Source organism: Dreissena polymorpha, chromosome 8, assembly GCF_020536995.1.
Source record: "Dreissena polymorpha isolate Duluth1 chromosome 8, UMN_Dpol_1.0, whole genome shotgun sequence".
Classification (NCBI taxonomy): Eukaryota; Metazoa; Mollusca; class Bivalvia; order Myida; family Dreissenidae; genus Dreissena; species Dreissena polymorpha.
The window spans coordinates 45,516,091-45,535,061 of NC_068362.1; positions in this window are offsets into that span (position 1 = coordinate 45,516,091).

Here is an 18,971-nt window from a genome sequence, read left to right on the forward strand (position 1 = left end):
TATATATTCAACATGGAATTTCGGCAATATTGCCTAAATTATTAAGAAATATTTATAAAAATGACAATTTTACTTCAGTCATTTAAATGAATGTATTATTACATCTATATAATTCAACGTATTTTCAACATCCGATAATACAACAGATTTCTATATTAAAACTGTGGACACCTTATCGCGCGTGATTTAAAAATAATACATAATTTAATTGCCACTGATGGGTCTTTAGCGTTGTCTTTTGATCTAATTAGCGTAATAATTTTGTACAAGATCCGATAATTACGCTGTAAAGAGATGCGCGTGTAAAACTGTCACGTGTTCCTTATCTACTTTTTCTTCCGGTAAATCAACCGACGATACATGATGTAGGCCACTCGATCATATCGAAGATTACTTATTTGAAATTACGAACTTTAATGATTGGTCTATCTATTGTGGTATATTAAGACCTCGTTATCTTTTTTTCTTTCTTTTTTTATTTCTTACTTTCTTTCGTTTTTTATCTTTCTTTCTTATTTCCTATCTTTCCTTTTTTTCTTTCTGTTTTCGTTCTGTCTTTCTGTTTTTCTCCCTCTCTTTTTCTTCCTTTGATTGAGTGATTGAGAGGGTTGGAGTAGATGTTCATTGAATAAAAGAAAAGAATATTTGTTGTTCCTGTCGATATATTAATACAAGAGGAAATATTATTTTGCTGTTTTGGTCTGTCTAATTTACAAGAAACGTTTTAAATTGAAAATGGCAGACATTTTTATGTTATTAATTTTAACAACGGTAGATAACTCGTATGATGTTTTTTTAAGTGTAAAAATAACAGTCACGTTTATTGGTGCAGATATTACACCGATAAAAGAAACGCTCACGTGATCTATTTAGTGTACTTCCGGCTGACGGTGTGAGCATTGTATGCGAACGCATGTTGGATGATTTGGGAATTCGCTTATTTTAGAAAATATATTTTAATAGATAGAAGTTTTTCAAAAAATAAAAAAACGAAATGGAGTTAAGATGGGAATTCTCTTCTAGTGCCTGATATACAAATTGTAGTTTATTCGCCGACAAAAATATACGCAATAAATCTTATATGATCGGACATTTTGTAACTGATTAAAAAATATGGTGTATTTTTTGTTCGTTTGTTTTGCGTTTTTAACGAGTAGTTTTTCCAAGACGCAATTTTGTTCTTTGTCTATAAACGAGTGACATAATTAAATGTTATATAACAGATTTTCTCTTATATGTTCGACTGATTCGATCGACAGGACTCTGGCACACCCCCCCCCCCCAAAAAAAAAAAATTAATAAATACCAGTTTCATTTTCATTTTCTTGGTAGACTTGGCAAATACGCTAGCTTGGCCACCTAATTATCAATTATTTATGAAGATGCCCACAATTAACTACAGACCGAAAAGCCTTTCACATAAATACATCAATAGTGTTATCCAAAAAATTTATAATCAGCGCGGTAATCATATCGTTTTAATATAGCATTGTAAATAAATTTAGAAATATTTCCTTAAGTGTCTAGTTTTAATGCTCGGCATCATTGATGTTTTTATACCGTCCAACCGTCTTCAATTTCTAACGAGTGAGAACTTAGTCTTAACCTTGGCAGAGCTGTTGTGCAGCAATTGTTAAACTATAAACACATCCTACGTTGTTGTTTTTTTCCCCCAAATGTTTAGTACTTTTACATAATAATATATATTCTTCATTGATGTTAGTATATCAGACCATGGCTGGACGTATTGATCTGGGAGTATTTGCTTGAGTTTTGCATACTTGTCTGTTATATTCACTTTTCATGCAATATATAACTAAAGCTTCCATCGTCAATTAGGTAAGAAAACACTGGTAGTTGACCGTATTGACTTCAAATATTGCAGTATGTTTCATGTACAGTTTTTAACAGTTGTTAAACATATTTACGCCATGCCTCAAGAAAAAAGGCCTTGGCAAACAGCGTAGACCTAGATGAGACGCCGCATGATGCGGCGTCTCATCAGGGTCTTCGCTGTTTGCTTAAAAAAAATTATGCAAGAAATATTCTAAATACATGTATAGAAATAAATATACTAGATGCATCCCTAGTTTTGGAAATAATTTGATCCGATTTAGAAGGAAGGGAGAGTCCATTAGGTATAAATGGGTTAAAATAAACACACGAATCTTAAAAGAAAACATCCACACAACCAAATGTTGAAGTTCATAAATGCTAGGTTTTCTTTATTTGTTGAAGACCTGGAACTTTACTTACAAGATAGCATTAATTCTGGTTTGAATATAGATGATATTGTGTTGATTTTATTATTATTTGCTGATGACATGGCTATTTTTGGCAAGTCCCCGGCTGAAGTTCAAACTCATTTAGATAATTTATACTTATATTGCAATTCTTGGGGGTTAAATGTTAACACTGCAAAAACGAAAATAATGGTATTTCGGAAGAGAGGGGGATTAAAAGAAAACGAAAAATGGGTATATAATGGTAATGCTATTGAAGTTGTTGATAACTTTAACTATCTAGGCACAGTGTGGAATTATACTGTCTAAATGCAACGAATTTGACATAAAACCGAAAATATTTTGCCAGTTGTTTGACTCTTTTGTGGGTTCGATATTAAATTATGCTTCAGAGGTATGGGGTTTCACGAAGTCCGATGATTTAGAGCGTATACATTTAAAATTTTGCAAACGCTTACTTCAGGTAAAAATAAATACATGTAATGTTGCTGTTTATGGAGAATTGGGTAGATATCCATTGTATGTAAAAGTTTTTAAAAACTGTCTGGATTATGAAACATATTTAGATTTACTACCTAGACGACTGCGACTATTTTTTGTAAGATTAAGAGTCTCTGCACATCCTTTTAGAATCCAAACTGGGAGATACGCCCAAAATAACATACCACGAAATGAACGTTATTGTTTATGTTGTAATGACTTGGATTTAGAAGATGAATACCATTTTATATGTATATGCCGATGTTACACTGATCTTAGGAAAAAATATATAAGCCGCAAATTTTATATAAACCCATCCGTATATAAATTCCACCAGTTATTAGTTTCATGTGACAAATCAGTCATTTCAAATGTATGTATATATTTGAAGGAAGCTCTTGCTTTAAGAAATACAATTCTAAATAATGTTGTTTAAACAAATTCATTACCGCTTTGATGGGATTTACGTATTCTTGCAATTGATTGTGTTTCTTTATTTTTGTATTCGCAAATGACCATTTATGTTATGTTAAGTTTAAAAAAATCCATTACCGCTTTGATGGAATATACGTATCCTTGCGTATGCGAATGTACGTATTTTTGCAATTGATAGTGTTTATTTACATTTGTATTAGTAAATGACTTATTATGTTATGTTATGTTTAAAAAATAAATTTCATCACCGCTTTGATGGAATTTACGTATTCTTGTAATTGATTGTGTTTATTTATATTTGTATTCTTAAATGACCATTTATGTTATGTTATGTAATGTAATATTGTTAACCTATTTACGTGACAGAAATCAATGTATATATTTGTGTATGAAGACGATGTACTTATGTATAAGTCTGAATAAACTGTCTGTCTGTCTGTCTGTCTGCTATTCGATTTTAGTATGCAGCCATAATTAATTATGCTTCATTTTCAACTATTCAATGGATTTTCCACAACAATTAGTTTTCGCACTCTTTATAAAATTTAACCCGCTAATATGTTTCACATCATTAATTGGAAGTGTCATTTGACATACCCCGAAAGGTTACAACATAGGCGTAGTTTCATTAACTTTACAAAATCAAGTCTTAAATTACCTTAAATGAAATATTGAAGTATCACTTTTGCTCAAAGAAAGTTCACCCCGTATCAGGATGAGAAATTATTTTCGTTTTATCTCAAAATCTCTACACTTGTTCGGCCAAGAAAAAAATGCCCGATAAAAGTATCTTTTAGCCCAAAGGTGTCTTCTTCCAGACTGAGAGAATACAGACTGACATGCTAAATATGATCCACGTTTGAGTGATATATGGCCAGCAAATGTTCATGGGAAATCCGATAGTTTCATTTGAAATTTTCGTTTGAAAACAAATCAGCGGCTGAGTTATTGTGTGTCCTAGTATCAACAGGTGTTATTGCGGTAGAACTAATGTTCGAGCTCGGAATGCAGAGCTATCGGTAACGAGGTCAGGCTTAACCACATAAATGTGTCAACTTTGCTTAGATAGTTTAGAAAAAAATATATCGACTACATATTTGTTTCATCCGAACATACAAACACTATTTCTGTCCCACTCTTGTTTATATTCGTTTTTTACATTACAACGAATTAACAACGCTTAATTTTAAATCATACTCAACATGCGTCCGACGTGCATGTGATATACATGCTGGTATTCAAATCCAATAAGCTAATTCATAAACGAAACATGCAACTTTCGTAATATGGAAAGTACACGTATTTTCCGATGTACGTACACGTGAAATACATGATGTAATTCAAATCAAATAAGCTAATGTATAAAAGAAACCGGCACCCTTCGTCATATGGAAAGTACTAGTATTCCCCACCGATGTAACCGACGCTGAAATGTCGCTTTTTCAAGTAAAAACATTGATTCCACCCACGTCGAAAGAGGTTCACATAACATAATAACATAGACAATAGCATCCCCACCCAGGATGACGGCAATTTTGCATGTGACTGTTACTTCACACGGGTATATGTCTCAAAAACCGTCGCAATCAAGTGAGAGGTATACCGCGCAGTGAGAGTTTCGACATTGCCATCCGAAAACACTGCCATCCGAAGACACTATCTTCCTACCGTCTGGATGTATCATCCCGGCTTGTGAACATATGTTTTGTCTTAAATTACTGCTCTCTGTCAGATATCGTTTATAATTTCGCCCGGTAAATTACTCTAATAAGGGGGTTCATACCGTTTTCAGTGGAAATTGTGGGTCTCTCAAAATTGCGAGCGTATCGCGTCCATTGTAATTACAGATCGCTTACCATATTTGTTTGTTCCTAAATAGTATTATTTTATAAGGAGCGAGAATTTCAAATGATTCTGTCTTTAAAGGTGTTATTTTATAATCGTCGTGTCTTCACAAAGGAACGACTTTTTAAAACGAAGAATAACACATGTGATTAGGCAGGTAACGTTGTAGAAATTAATGTCATCGCCGAGCAAAAAGGGACACAGTTGCTCAGAAGAAAACAGTATTGTGAAATCATCTGAAATAACATGAAAGTGGATAGGCGAACAGATGTGCGCGAGTTTATGAAATTCAAATACAGTCAGGTCCCTAATAGCGTAAGACTAACTTTTTTCGTTCGATTTATTTATTACACAAACGTCTTTGAATTTAACTCGAGCAGGAATAGAACTAAAAAATTTATTAATTTAGCGCGGCTATAGTTTATTGAAAGAAAACGCTTAAGCTTTGGCAACCATTTCCCGAAAACGGAAAAGTCTCCAACAAGGAAACATGTGACCTCATGGTTGAACACAAATGTAAGAGGCCTTGCTAAACATTTTACATAGTACAAGTACGATTCACATATAATGCTCGGGTCCAGGTTATAAACATTCAAGAACAATGAACAAAACTCATTTGTCATCGACGACAACATATTTGCAATTGAATAAATGAAAAAAAAATGAATAAAAAGCATTTTCCTATCAACAATTAAGTCTTTTTATCTGTAGTCGCACGAAATTACTGCCTGGAAGTTATTTGGTTTCTAGCAGAAAATTTCGCAGCTAAAACGCCGTTGAGATACACAGTCACAACTACATACAATTATTTCCATACAATTCATTTAAAAGAAGCAATATAATTATTACTCAAACATATTCAAAAACGGATCTGTTGAGAATAATGTGGTCAAATATGAAGTATATCTACATGTATTTTAATGTACTTGTAATTCAACTTCATTCGAAACTTTATCTAAATTGAAAATTGAAGGTAATGAAGAGTCTTTCTTAATTCGGTTTTCATAACCGAATTGTGAACATTAAATCTGATGTATCATTCTGCAATAAAAAGTGAGCCACAAATTACCAGCAAATAAAACAGACGCAATCACTTAGCGTAAAAGAGTTGATATTTTTCACATTGCGCATGCTACCGCGTCGTGACCTGAATGACCTCCCGCCGTGTAAAGGCAGGATTATTAACAAATAATATTGATGTTGAAATGATCTGCCGTGAATGCTGACAGTGTTTTCATTAAGATCACTGAAGAGGTTTATTTCATCGTTCATTAACGAGAAACTCATATTTTGTCATTTTAAGCATTCCGCTTGATTAAAGTCACACCTACTTGATTCGTTTTCCGAACAAAACCCTTAACCGACTAAGGCGCCAAACACCGTCTAGCTTTGGCCCGGGCACAAACAAGCACTTCGCTGTGTTGTATAAAGGTACATCCTCCTTGCACAAACTGAAAACGCGATTTAGTGTTATTTTGAAAAGACTGTATATGAAAATTTAAGAACCCAGAAGTTTATTAATCAATTTGTAAGCTTGTCCGCCGCGAGTTCTTTTCTTATTTGTCAGTGGCGTGTCTAAATAAAAATACCTGAAGTACATTGGGGGGTAAAACTTACAAGGCTCCAGTTAATCACGTTTCCACTTTAATATTCACTCACCGAGAAACATTTCAACGTATACTGGAAAATGTAATTCCTTTTTATTTATAAAATAATTATAAGATTCATTTCCGGAAATCATGCATATTAATAATATTACTGTACGTTTCTTACTTGTTTTTGTGAATAAATCATCTTGGCTTGCATAACGTTTAAGTTTACGACCATATGATGTGATTTCCAATAAGAAAACTGTGGGAATATTAAATATGCAGCGTAAGTATGCTTTCCCATCCAGTCATTTTACGGATGACCTAGTACTTGAAATCATAGTTGTTGTATTCATTTATTGTATTTATATTATATTAAATGTTAAACCAGAAACGACAACATTTTAAGAGAAACAAAATACAAAATAAATAAATATGTACAATAATTTCCCGTCGACGATTGATTTTCTGCGCATGCGCAGTATAAACATTCATACACATCCGAATTCCTGTAACATACTGAGTGTGTGTAGCGGAAACATAAAATCTAAGTCATCGCGTAATTCAGCCGCGGATAAGTAAGGATATAGAACAATAGCGAGATTGCATCAATCTATTCTGAAATCAACTGACATCAATCCAAATTGTTATTATGTCTTGAATAACAAACCGTGTTTCCATTGATGGTTTATCGATAAAAATAGTTGTATCTATGATGCCGTATTTATGTTTTAACCCATTTATGCCTAGCGTCTAGAAAAAGGCTTTGGCAAACAGCGTAGACCCAGATGAGACGCCGCATGATGCGGCGTCCAATCAGGGTCTGCGCTGTTTGCTTAAATGAATTTCTGTAAGAAATATTCTAAATATAGAAATAACTTAACTTGACATCCATAACTTTTTGAAATAAATTGATCCAATTTAGAAGGATGGGAGAGTCCACTAGGCATAAATGGGTTAATATATTAATCGTTAGTTCTGTTAGTAACGAAAGGAACAACAAAAACATTTATAAACAACAGTCAAGTATTATTGCAAAGTTATCGAGCACTGTAAAAAAGGCCCCGTCGCCAATGGACTAAGGATCTAGGGATTGCAAGTTCAAGTCCGAGTCGATAACTATTTTTACGTAACCTCAGGATATACATGAAACCGAGATTAAATGCAGATTTTTTTTCGGAATATCCGCAATAGCTTTTTTTTTTTTTTAAACGGTTGTATTCGGACATGTTATTTTATAGATTGGAATCTTTAATCAAACAGGCACTATTCTTCAATGAATACTTTTTATTTATACATGTCCTATAGGTTGTTTTATATTTATTGATTGATCGGACGCCAGTATACATGTGTTTTGCGATTATTCAGTTATTACGCAATGAACAAAAGGCATTTAAAGTAACAAACAAGATGTGTTTGTGAAACACTATGTCCACCCCCACCATACATTTGACCTTTTACCTTGAAGGGTGACCTTGACCTTTCACCTCTCAAAAGGTGCAGCTCCGTGAGATACACATTCATGCCAAATATCAAGTTGCTATCTTCAATATTGCAAAAGTTATGGCCAATGTTAAAGTTTGACGCAAACAAACCAACAAACCAATAAACCAACACACAGACAGGGCAAAAACAATATGCCCCCCCCCCCAGTATACACTGGGAGACATAAAAAGGTGCCGTAAGGTAAACGAACCATTGGTGCTTTACCAATAATAAAAAAATCCCCAAAACAAAGACTAATGCCTAAATTATATTTAAAAAAACAACCTTAAACCTCAGTCATACGTTGCAATATTTGTTATAATTGTGTTTTCTTAATTTGACCACTTTCACCTTTCTTGGGACTTTCAAAACCGGTACCACCTCATGTTTCCTGAATAACCTAAATGCAGTAGTATGCATTGGCATTATACTATACGAAATGACTGTACTTACAAACAAAATTCTTAAACACATTTAGGATTCTACAAATCAAAGACTGTATACGCGGTTGTGTAAATTGACACACAAATGTGAACAATGTTAAGCACTAAGGAATACTTAAAAAAATCCTTTAACACATTTAGGATTCTACACATCATATACCTTATTAGCGGTAGTGTAAATTAAAACAAAAATGTATACACTTTTAAGCATTAAGGAACATACATTTAATCTGAGTTTAAAAATATGAAATGCATTACAAAACCGTTTTTTTCTGTCGGCCAACAGTTATTCTTTATGAAGTTCTCAGTATTTCAAAGGGGAACACTTACGTCGCCCGCTGGGGACGGCATAAACGCGGATCAATCATCGCTAAGTCAGTGGTATTCCCGACTGCGAGTGTCATATTCATACCAAAACTGGCACAATACGCGGCCGTTATCCCTTGCCGAAAACTGTCATAAATCAAATACACGTTTAGCATAAGTTAATTATTTTATAGTATTTAAAATCTTAATGTGAAGTCGTACATAAAAACGTTCATCATCCGTCCGATTCATATGTCAGAATGGAGATAAAAATGTATTTGAACAAGCAGCCCCGTCATCATTTATGTCTGTCAACAACGCGGCTGGGTGGCCGGAACCCGGTCTGTTCGAGCGCCGCAAACTGGCGGTACCTTGGTGAATTACAAGGTGTATTTGCATAATTTAATTAAATTCTTCAATTGCAAATTGGTAATTAATAGCAAAACTATGTTTGACTTCTACACAGAGCAAGAGATCAGCCAGACGTGAATTTATTTGAAATCCATTAAGACCGTATGAAATGAGATGTATAACTGTCATTAACGGGTGTGCTTTTCAAAAAAAAACGATCTTGCAAGATAATATATTTATTATTTTTGTTAACAATAGCGCGCTAATTCATCATTCTTGTCAGATAATGTTAGTGCAATCCGAAAAAAACTCATTCAACATGTGTCCTTCTTGGTTCTATTCTTACGGACCATATGTTTAGGAAATATGTGAGTAACTTTTGAAGGAAAATTACGTTTTATTGTACGATTAAATTTCGTTTACTCAAAATACAAATAATATTGCGTTAACTTTTGTCATCGCCTTACCTTATTTGACTAGTGAAAGTACTGCAAAAGAATTATTATTGGTCTCTAACGATAGCTTGGAACAATAAAAAATGCACCTTCATAACGTTGAATTAAAGGAGGAAATTAAGCGTTTATATTAACCGAAAATCGGAAAAAATATATGACACTTATTTTCACACCGTAGAGAGTACTCTTCAACCTCCGATGCAGGTTTCACGCACAACAAATGTAAACTAAACTTGAGAGCAAATATTGAGATACATTATTTTGACAATTTCACAAAAGTATGTCAGAAAAACGGACAAATGAGGAATATTTTCTTAATTTTCATAGATTAAACACTACAGTACATGCTTTATCAACGTGTATGTGTTTTGAAATCGCACATAAACGTCCAATGTCATTGACCGTCTTAGTCAATATTGATGCTATAACAAAGAGCAAATATGCATATAAACCCATTATTTAAAATGATTATTGCTTGCACTTTCCTGCCTATGATTGACATGGGTGCAAGTGATGTATCATGCGTACATTCTACTTGACATTTCGTCACAGATCAAGATCATAGGTACAATGTTACTCGTACTCCCTTTTGACCAGCCTTTATTCAAAAGGCAAAAACACATAATAGAATGCGTTAACAGCAAAAGAAGCGTGTAGTTCTAAGGTTGGAAGCATTTCATACCAGATGGGTTTTCTCGGCTGTATCGGTCATTTAATGTCCAGCTCAGGGCTACAAGAAGTTTTACAAACTGTATCTGCTGGAAATGCTGTCACCCACATGATGACTGGAAATGCTGTTACTAGAGCAATCAGGGGACATTTTCTTGTCGAATATGCACTTCATACGCTACTGATTTCAAAATCATTTAGGGTAGACTTACCTTTAGGGAGAAAGTCATATGATGAAATTACAATCTTCCCAAACCAACTAAAGATTGATGAAACAGAGAGATGTGATGAGGAACAGTTAATGAATTATGAAGAAGTTTTTCACCTTTCCGAGTTACCAGGCGTGTCTCACAAAGCCGAAATACTAGACCATCTCGCTGCAATATATAATAAACTTCAAATTATCAAATATCTAAAGAGATTCAAGAGAACTTTATGGTTGTCGGGATTCAATTGAAGCACAAAAAGACATCAGCATTGTGGTCCAATACATGGATATGATTTCGATCATGCAACAATTCATAAGAACCGAACAGACAGGGGAATGGATATGTCAATTTAAAACACTGATGGAAATGTTGCCATATTTTCGAGCCTCGGCAATTATCATTATTTTAAATTGGAACGTATTTACCTTCAGAAAATGAGGAAACTGGAAGAGGAAAATCTTGATGTATATAAGCAATTTCTAAATGGATTCCATTGCTTTAGACGTAGTGACAGATATTGGGCTGTTTTGTGAACATATCTAATATAAGAACAGGTTTAATGAGATCCTTAAAAACTTCAGGAGGCTTAACGGGGTATGACAGAAAAAACAAAGAGTGTTGTGGGTTGTGTCAATGCCAGCAAACGCCGAAATGAATACACTGTAATACAATTCAGCAGTTCTCAAAAACTGGCTTTGAGACTAGTGATCAACACAAAGAAGAAGGAAAGTCAAGGTCCACCAGAGACGAAAGAGATTCAAACGAATTTGTACGATTTAAATAGCACTCTGAACGCAGAATGTTTTAAACTGTTTGCTTCTCAAGTAATGAGAAGTACCACTGTTGTTCAAGTTCAAAGCTTACCCCTAACATCTTCGGCAACAATATTCCACACCCTAAGCGTGCCCAGGTACAAAACTGGACATCAACTGGTAATCTCCATCCGGAAGAATGGGCATATGAAGTTTCTGACGGAGTTTTAGTTCTCATCAAAACACACACCCCCTGCCCCGGAACATTTGTTAATGTCTTAACATGTAATTGCAAATTAAATTGTGATTCAACAAGATGATCATTTAGAAAACATGGCTTGGATTGTTATGCGGGATGTGGAGAATGTCTTGGAACGAGTTGTTCGATTCCCGAATGATAGAAGAGCACGAAAAGAACGACGTGTCTTAGATATTGGAAACATATATAAACTTTGCCTCAACCATTTTAAACGCCACGACGAGACGTTTCTTATGAGCACCAACGCCGTACGAAGATTTAATGTACAGCAATAGTGTAATTGTCTCATAAATACCCTTTCACTCCCATTATCTAGAGCCATGAAAGAGTTAATTACACGAAAAAACAAATTCCTAATAATAAGAGTAATTTTGACTCGATCGTTATGAAAATATTATGTTATAATTCAATATTGATACTTCGTAATAGTACCGGCAGTTGTTCAAATAAGCATTTTCATATCATTATGTGTTAAAATATCTTTGTAACTATTGCATTTTTCGTTTATACTTGTAATATGGAATGATGTTGTTATAGTTGAGTTACATATTTAATTGTGACACCCAGTCTATTTAAACACATTTGTGTACATTTTCCACCATATTTCAGAGTGCAATTTTTTCCTGTGGTTATTTAGATATTAACCTTTATCAAAATGAATTTTAAAAAAATCCGAGCAATTTGTATGACAATAAGGTGTCAATGTCAAATAACCATCTCCGCTGCCACGTATGAGCAGGTGAAGTGGAAACATTCAACGATAACGTTCAGCGCAATAGGTCAAATAGGAATAATTGCTTTATCGTATAGTTCAATAGTTGTTGACCGAACGAAATGTAGGGATTAAAACTTATATCAAATAGAGTAAACACAGAGTGGTCGAATAGAATAAACCTTAAAATAAATATACAACTTAAGCGGCTTCAGCGTTTAATATTTAAGTCTTATTAGTATTTTAAACGAGTCATCAAATACTACTATATTAAAAAAAATTATGGCAATTATAACGTGTTTGAGGGAGCCAATACAATCGATAGCAAACGTTAGATGAAGTCATAAAGTCGGATTGTAACTCATATTTTAAACTTATAGAAAAAAATAACCGAACAATTACTCTTCTTGAATGTCAATGCCATAATTGTACGTAGCAATCGAACAACATGTCAAATAGCAGCCCATTTGTCATATTGAACAATTCCCCTCGACTAGTATTCGGATAATCGTTATTCGGATAGAGTTAACCAATACATCGCGAACCATATGGCTGGTATCACTTGTCAGATAATCATTATCATTGGACGGTCCATTTCGACGCGGTTAGCGTTCTTGCGAAGTATAATTATAGTCCATGAACGTTTCTTCACCGTCTAACACCTTTGCCACCGGAGTTTTATTAGAGTTATATCGCGGGTTTTGACGGAATCGGATACAGCAGTTGGCAACTTTCGTACAAAATGTGTCAGCTAGCATATTATTAATTCCCCGAGAGCCACGGATATTCCTGGGGACAAATGAAAAACCGAACAAACAAGACTGCGAATAAAACATATGTTTCGCGTTTGTTCACAGACGCTAAAATCACGAAACGTTAAAAAACACGTAAGTGATGCAAGCGATACGCAATTAAGTTCATATGCGAAATCGGAACTGTTGAAGCCGCTTCAGAAAGTTATCAATTTTATTGCAAATGATTGATTCGTTGCTGCTTTTGAAATGTGCGAGATGGGTTATTTTTGGTGCAAATAGAAATATTATTGATCTGTAATGTTGTATTTAAGTTTGAATAACCGAACTTCAATACAGTATAAAAATAATGAAGTGGTATTGTGAAATTAACTATTATAATGTACCATGTCTATTCCCATTCAAACTATTTCGATAGATTGCACACGTTTAAGTCCGTTTTCTGCACATACGGTTCCCATAGAAATAAATTTATATCGGTGAAGGGGGGGGGGGCGGGGCTTATTTTATTCCTTAAGTGCATTATGGCATCCGTTTTGCATCCGTATTTCTAGACATAAGAAGCTTAAATTTGGCCCATCATCAGAACAAAGATATTTCTTTATGACAATGCTGTAATTTCAGAATTGCATGCCTTTGAATTTAATTGAGATTCGAACTTAAATGAATTACTATTGAAACTGAGAGCGATGTCAACTTGTCTTTATAAGAGACTTGTTCACAGAATTTCGAATTTTCAAAAAAGGTCATTAAATATGTTCACTAACACATCTATACAGTTTTGAACAGTATAAGCTAATAAGAACCGCGAGAAAAAAGTGTTCTTTTGTCGGATATCATAGAAGCAAGCAAAATTGCCCCCTGGCATGTTAAGAAAGATATGTAACAAAGACATTTGAAAGATTTCTTTCATTTAACAAACTGATACTTACGTAAGACTGATAGCTTGTGTTTAGTAAATAAAAACAACATGGAAACAGTGTTTAATACCGCCATACTTTCTTTCTTTAAGATGTTCGTGGAAAAAAACTTATGTTTGCTTATGCTGTACAATAAACTTAACATTCCGTTTGTTTCTTCTTTCAGAACTTGCTAAATTTATCATAACCATTTAGAGACACAAGTTTTGTTTTGTTTATGTGCTATTACTTACGTACCATAAATTACGCCAAAAGAAACTGAAAACAACCTCCTCCGTCTGCTAATACCTCTTTGACATTGTTAACCATGGTGGTGGAAACCACATACACGCAGTATCGCCCAAACTTGACTCATCTGCATCTTTTAAAGTTCATAACTGCATGTCTATGTACTATCAGAGAAAGATTTGCACAATTATTGCACAAAACAAACATTTAGTAAGAAATATAGGCGTCTATATATTGTACTCATTTGAGTAAAGAAACTGCTTATCTGAATACAAACCCAAGTAAATAATAATAAATTAATTAATGATATACATAATTGTGTTAAGGTTTATATTGTGATTTAAACAATATTCGTGTGTTGCAAAGTTGTCATGCTTATTATTTGAATTATAACATGCGCATGTTTCCGGTAAATCACGATCAAGTATTTTATCCCTTTCATAGACTCTTTAAAGACACGTGAAGGCGTCATTTTCATCATCTGCTATGTATTTAAGTAAAGGTAGTGGTTTAAAATGTTTTAAAACCATGTGCTTCTACAGTCATATGCATGTTTATGTACAACAGCTCTATGTCTTGCCATATTGATTTCTGTAAATTTGTTGTCCAGATGGGTTAAAGAACCAGTTGGAGCTTACGTCAATAAACTATCAAACTTTAAAAGACTAATTTATATGCATCAATAAATTTCGTGTAACGTTACACCACCCAAACCATTTACATAATATTTACAAAGCAAAGATTATTGTTTTTAAAACATATTTCTCCAGCATGCAATCTCTTTTATAATGCGTTTGTCTTACAGGGGTGCAACTTAATACGATTTTTTTTCTAAGCATACCAGGGTTGTCTTTTCCTAGACCAAACAGGAAACTGTAGTACTCGAGCTCCTAAGCGCGGTGGCTTTTTACAATAATTTAAATGGGCCACGTTCTGAGAAAACTGGGCTTAATGCATGTGCTTAAAGTGTCGTCCCATATTAGCCCGTGCAGTCCGCACAGGCTAATCAGGGACGACACTTTCCGCCTTAATTGGATTTTTGCTAAGAAGAAAAACGAAAAATATCATAAAAGCGGAAAGTGTCGTCACTGATTAGCCTGTGCGGATTGCACAGGCTAATCTGGGACGACACTTTACGCACATGCATTTTGCCCAGTTTTCTCAGAACACGACTCAAATATAATGTAATATACACGTATATTCATAAAAGGACAGCAGTGAAAACTTAAATGCTGTTTTGTCCAGTAAAGATACTTAATAATAGTAACGTTAATGAATTAAGACGACATATAAGACTAACAATTTTCATGCAAATTGCATACTAAAGCATATACACTTTTGAAATGATATTTAAAAATGAAATAAAATATAAACTATTTCAATAACAATAAATATGATACATATTGCAATAATACGGATATGATTACCGATAATTATTATCCATAAAATCCAAATAAATTACCAATTAATAATGCATTAACGGAAAGTTTAAAAAAACACATTCATACATAAGACATATAAAGATAAAGTGTCATATACACACACGGAAATCTCATTGGACCAAAGAGTCAAACACATTTTTGATTATCAGAATGAAGGAGCAATTCAGAAAAAAATATACCATATTTGCTAAGCTCCTGCATAAGAAAGTTTTGTTAACATCACTGTTAAAAATGTTGCAGACTTGTAATGAACAGATGAGTCGTGTTCTGAGAAAACTGGGCATAATGCATGTGCGTAAAGTGTCGTCCCAGATTAGCCTGTGCAGTACGCACAGCCTAATCATGGACAACACTTTCTGCTTTTATGACAATTTTCGTTTAAATGAAGTCTCTTCTTAGCAAAAATCCAATTTAGGCGGAAAGTGTCGTCACTGATTAGCCTGTGCGGACTGCACAGGTTAATCTGGAACGACACTTTACGCACATGCATTATGCCCAGTATTCTCAGAACACGACTCAAATCCATGTATAAAACTTGTTTCGTAAACATGAACTGCTGGAAACTGGTTCTGAAAGTATGGGCTCAGCGAAACTTGTTTAGGTAGTATGGACTGTGTTTTACCCATTTATGCCTAGTGGACTCTCCCATCCTTCTAAATAGGATCAATTTATTTCAAAAATTAGGAATGTGTAGTATATTTATGTCTATATTTAGAATATTTCTTACAGAAATTCCTTTAAGCTAACAGCGCAGACCCAGATGTGACGCCGCATAATGCGGCGTCTCATCTGGGTCTGCGCTGTTTGCTAAGGCCGTTTTTCTAGACGCTATGCATAAATGGATTTAACAGGTTTTGAAAGTTATAGACAGTGGTTTTAAGAGTTTGATTGTCTGACATTGGTTTGAAAGTGCAGACTGCATGAAAGCGGTATCATTAACATTTATTCAGGAAACTGGGGGTTTAGGATGGGCTGGGGGTTCGGGGGGGGGGGGAGGGACTGGTGCTGAGAGCATGACTGGTTTTGTTAACTTGGACTTTTGAATGGTAAGTGTATTATACCGTCTTTTCGACTGTACCTGTATACACGGACCTTGGATACAGTGTTTTATTTAACGTGTTATAAGGATCTGATTTTTAAAAAGCAATCAGACACAATTCAGAATAACTAGTGAATATACATTGTAAGACATCTGGCTGTGTAAACAAAGCTTGGTCACATTTAAACTATATGAAACTATACAGCATATCAGACACAAGTCAATCAGAATATAATATGAAATAAATGTTAACAGCATAACATATAATTCGACAAAATGGTTTGAAATGGCTTAATTAAAAAGTTGTTCTGTCGTGTTTCGACTTACTTTTGCTTAAGCCTTCATTTTCATTGCAAATTTGTATCAAAGTTCAATGAGTGTTTCTTTCAATAATGAATACTTGCTCATTCTCCAATCATGCACTAGGTAAAGATCTGTTTATTGTTCATCACGTGCTTAGGGGAATTGGTTAAAATGGCCATTATGGATGGGCTATGAAGGAATGTGTAATATTCGGATGTTATTGTATTTGTATTACTTATTAATGGCTTTAAGTTTCTCAATCCTCAGTATCGTAAGAATAGTCAAATGGACTTGTGAAGGAAAATCCACAATGCGTGTCAGTGTTCGCATGTGTTGAATGGGCCATTATTACTGCAACCAAGTGTTTTGTTACTTCTTTGCTACCTACAACAAGCGAGTGATTAATCGTCCACTTAATATTATACGATTTACTGTCTTTGAAATTGGTCTCTCAAACAAGTTACACACCTTTCTATCCGTACTACTGCTCGCGTTTTATTTGATCATTGCACTCTATTGTTAAGGGTGTGCTCCATTTAATTACTCGATTATGTTCTGTGCCGTAAAGCAGGGCGACTTTTTATATTTCCGTTGTGAGACAACACAGGAACGGAACCGGGTTGCTACATATGCGCCTCGAGTGGTCACGGGCACGATCAAGCGGGTAACGGTTCTCAGAAGACCTTTTACTTGCGCAATAAACCAGCGTTAGTTTGTTGGCAATAAAATAGAGGTTTGATCTGAAGCCCGTAAGACGTTTTACGTTTTCAAATATCTCAATACTTATTCCATGTCAGGAAAGTGCACTAAGTAACCTAAATAGAAATAAACTCGAAATAATAGCCAAGTTTGCAGCGAGTGAAGTCGAGATATAGAGCGAATATTACTATGAAATAAAAGCCAGTCACTTTCTTTTTAATATGGCTGGAAAGTGAGAAGAATTAAAAAAATAATACAAGTAATAAAGAGTATAAAACGACGAAAAATACCTGCCTTGCCATCTTGTTTGTCACGTGATTACCCCTCTGAAATTGATGCATGCATGTTTACTGTGAATGTTTGCTTACGATACGTTTTACTGATACACCCCGCGAGAGTGTCGTTCATAGACATTTGACGTCCCATCTTATAGCTCTGATGTCAATCAAGACGTGAGAAACACAATACAATCAAAAATATTTATTTCTTATTAATAATTAAGATTTAAAAATTTAAATTTAAATTTGTAAATTTTCTAAATTTGTAAAGCCCATATAAGCCTAGTCCCATATACACACAGATGACTACGGTAGTCCCAGATCGTCCCTGATCGCCCGGATATAAAGATCCGATAAAATTCCAGGACTTTGTAGCTTTTTTAGCGTCTACGGTCTTCCAAAAACGTTCAACCCGGTGACAACACCGGATCCACAAGGACCAGTCCGTACCAACACGGAAGCTACACCCAACAAACACAGCGGCAACACGGACTGTCCCGGCAGAGGTATGTTCTATTACGGACCAACACGGCATAGACACCGAGTGCCACGGGTAAACACGGAATCTACACGGACCATCCCGGACTTCCGATGATTTCCATCATCTTGCAATCAGATCTCTAACGCTTAATATTGAATGCTACTTTTTCACGTTTAAATATTTAAAATCGATATGACACTTGTGACATATGACATAACATTTCATTTGTATTATTATCACACAGACCATAATATGTCAAATATTATTATCAAATGATGTTAACTTCTTAAATTTCATGAATAAAATGACATGTTTCATAGACTATTTTGTTCAATCACAATGTTCACATCACGTCCTCCTGCCAGGACACAGAGTGTCATCTGTTGAAAAGAACAACGGCATTGATGCGTCGTCGTTAGGTACAGATTAATGATCATGTGGGCCCAACACGCCTATGTCGATGGTTTCCTTCAGTTCACTGTTGTTGAGCACTTGAGCATGACAGGCGGATCTATTGCTTCCTACTGCAACCCAAATGAATCTGTAGCAGGTGTCGACCAAGGTCATATGGATTATGGAATGTAAACCCTTGTAGT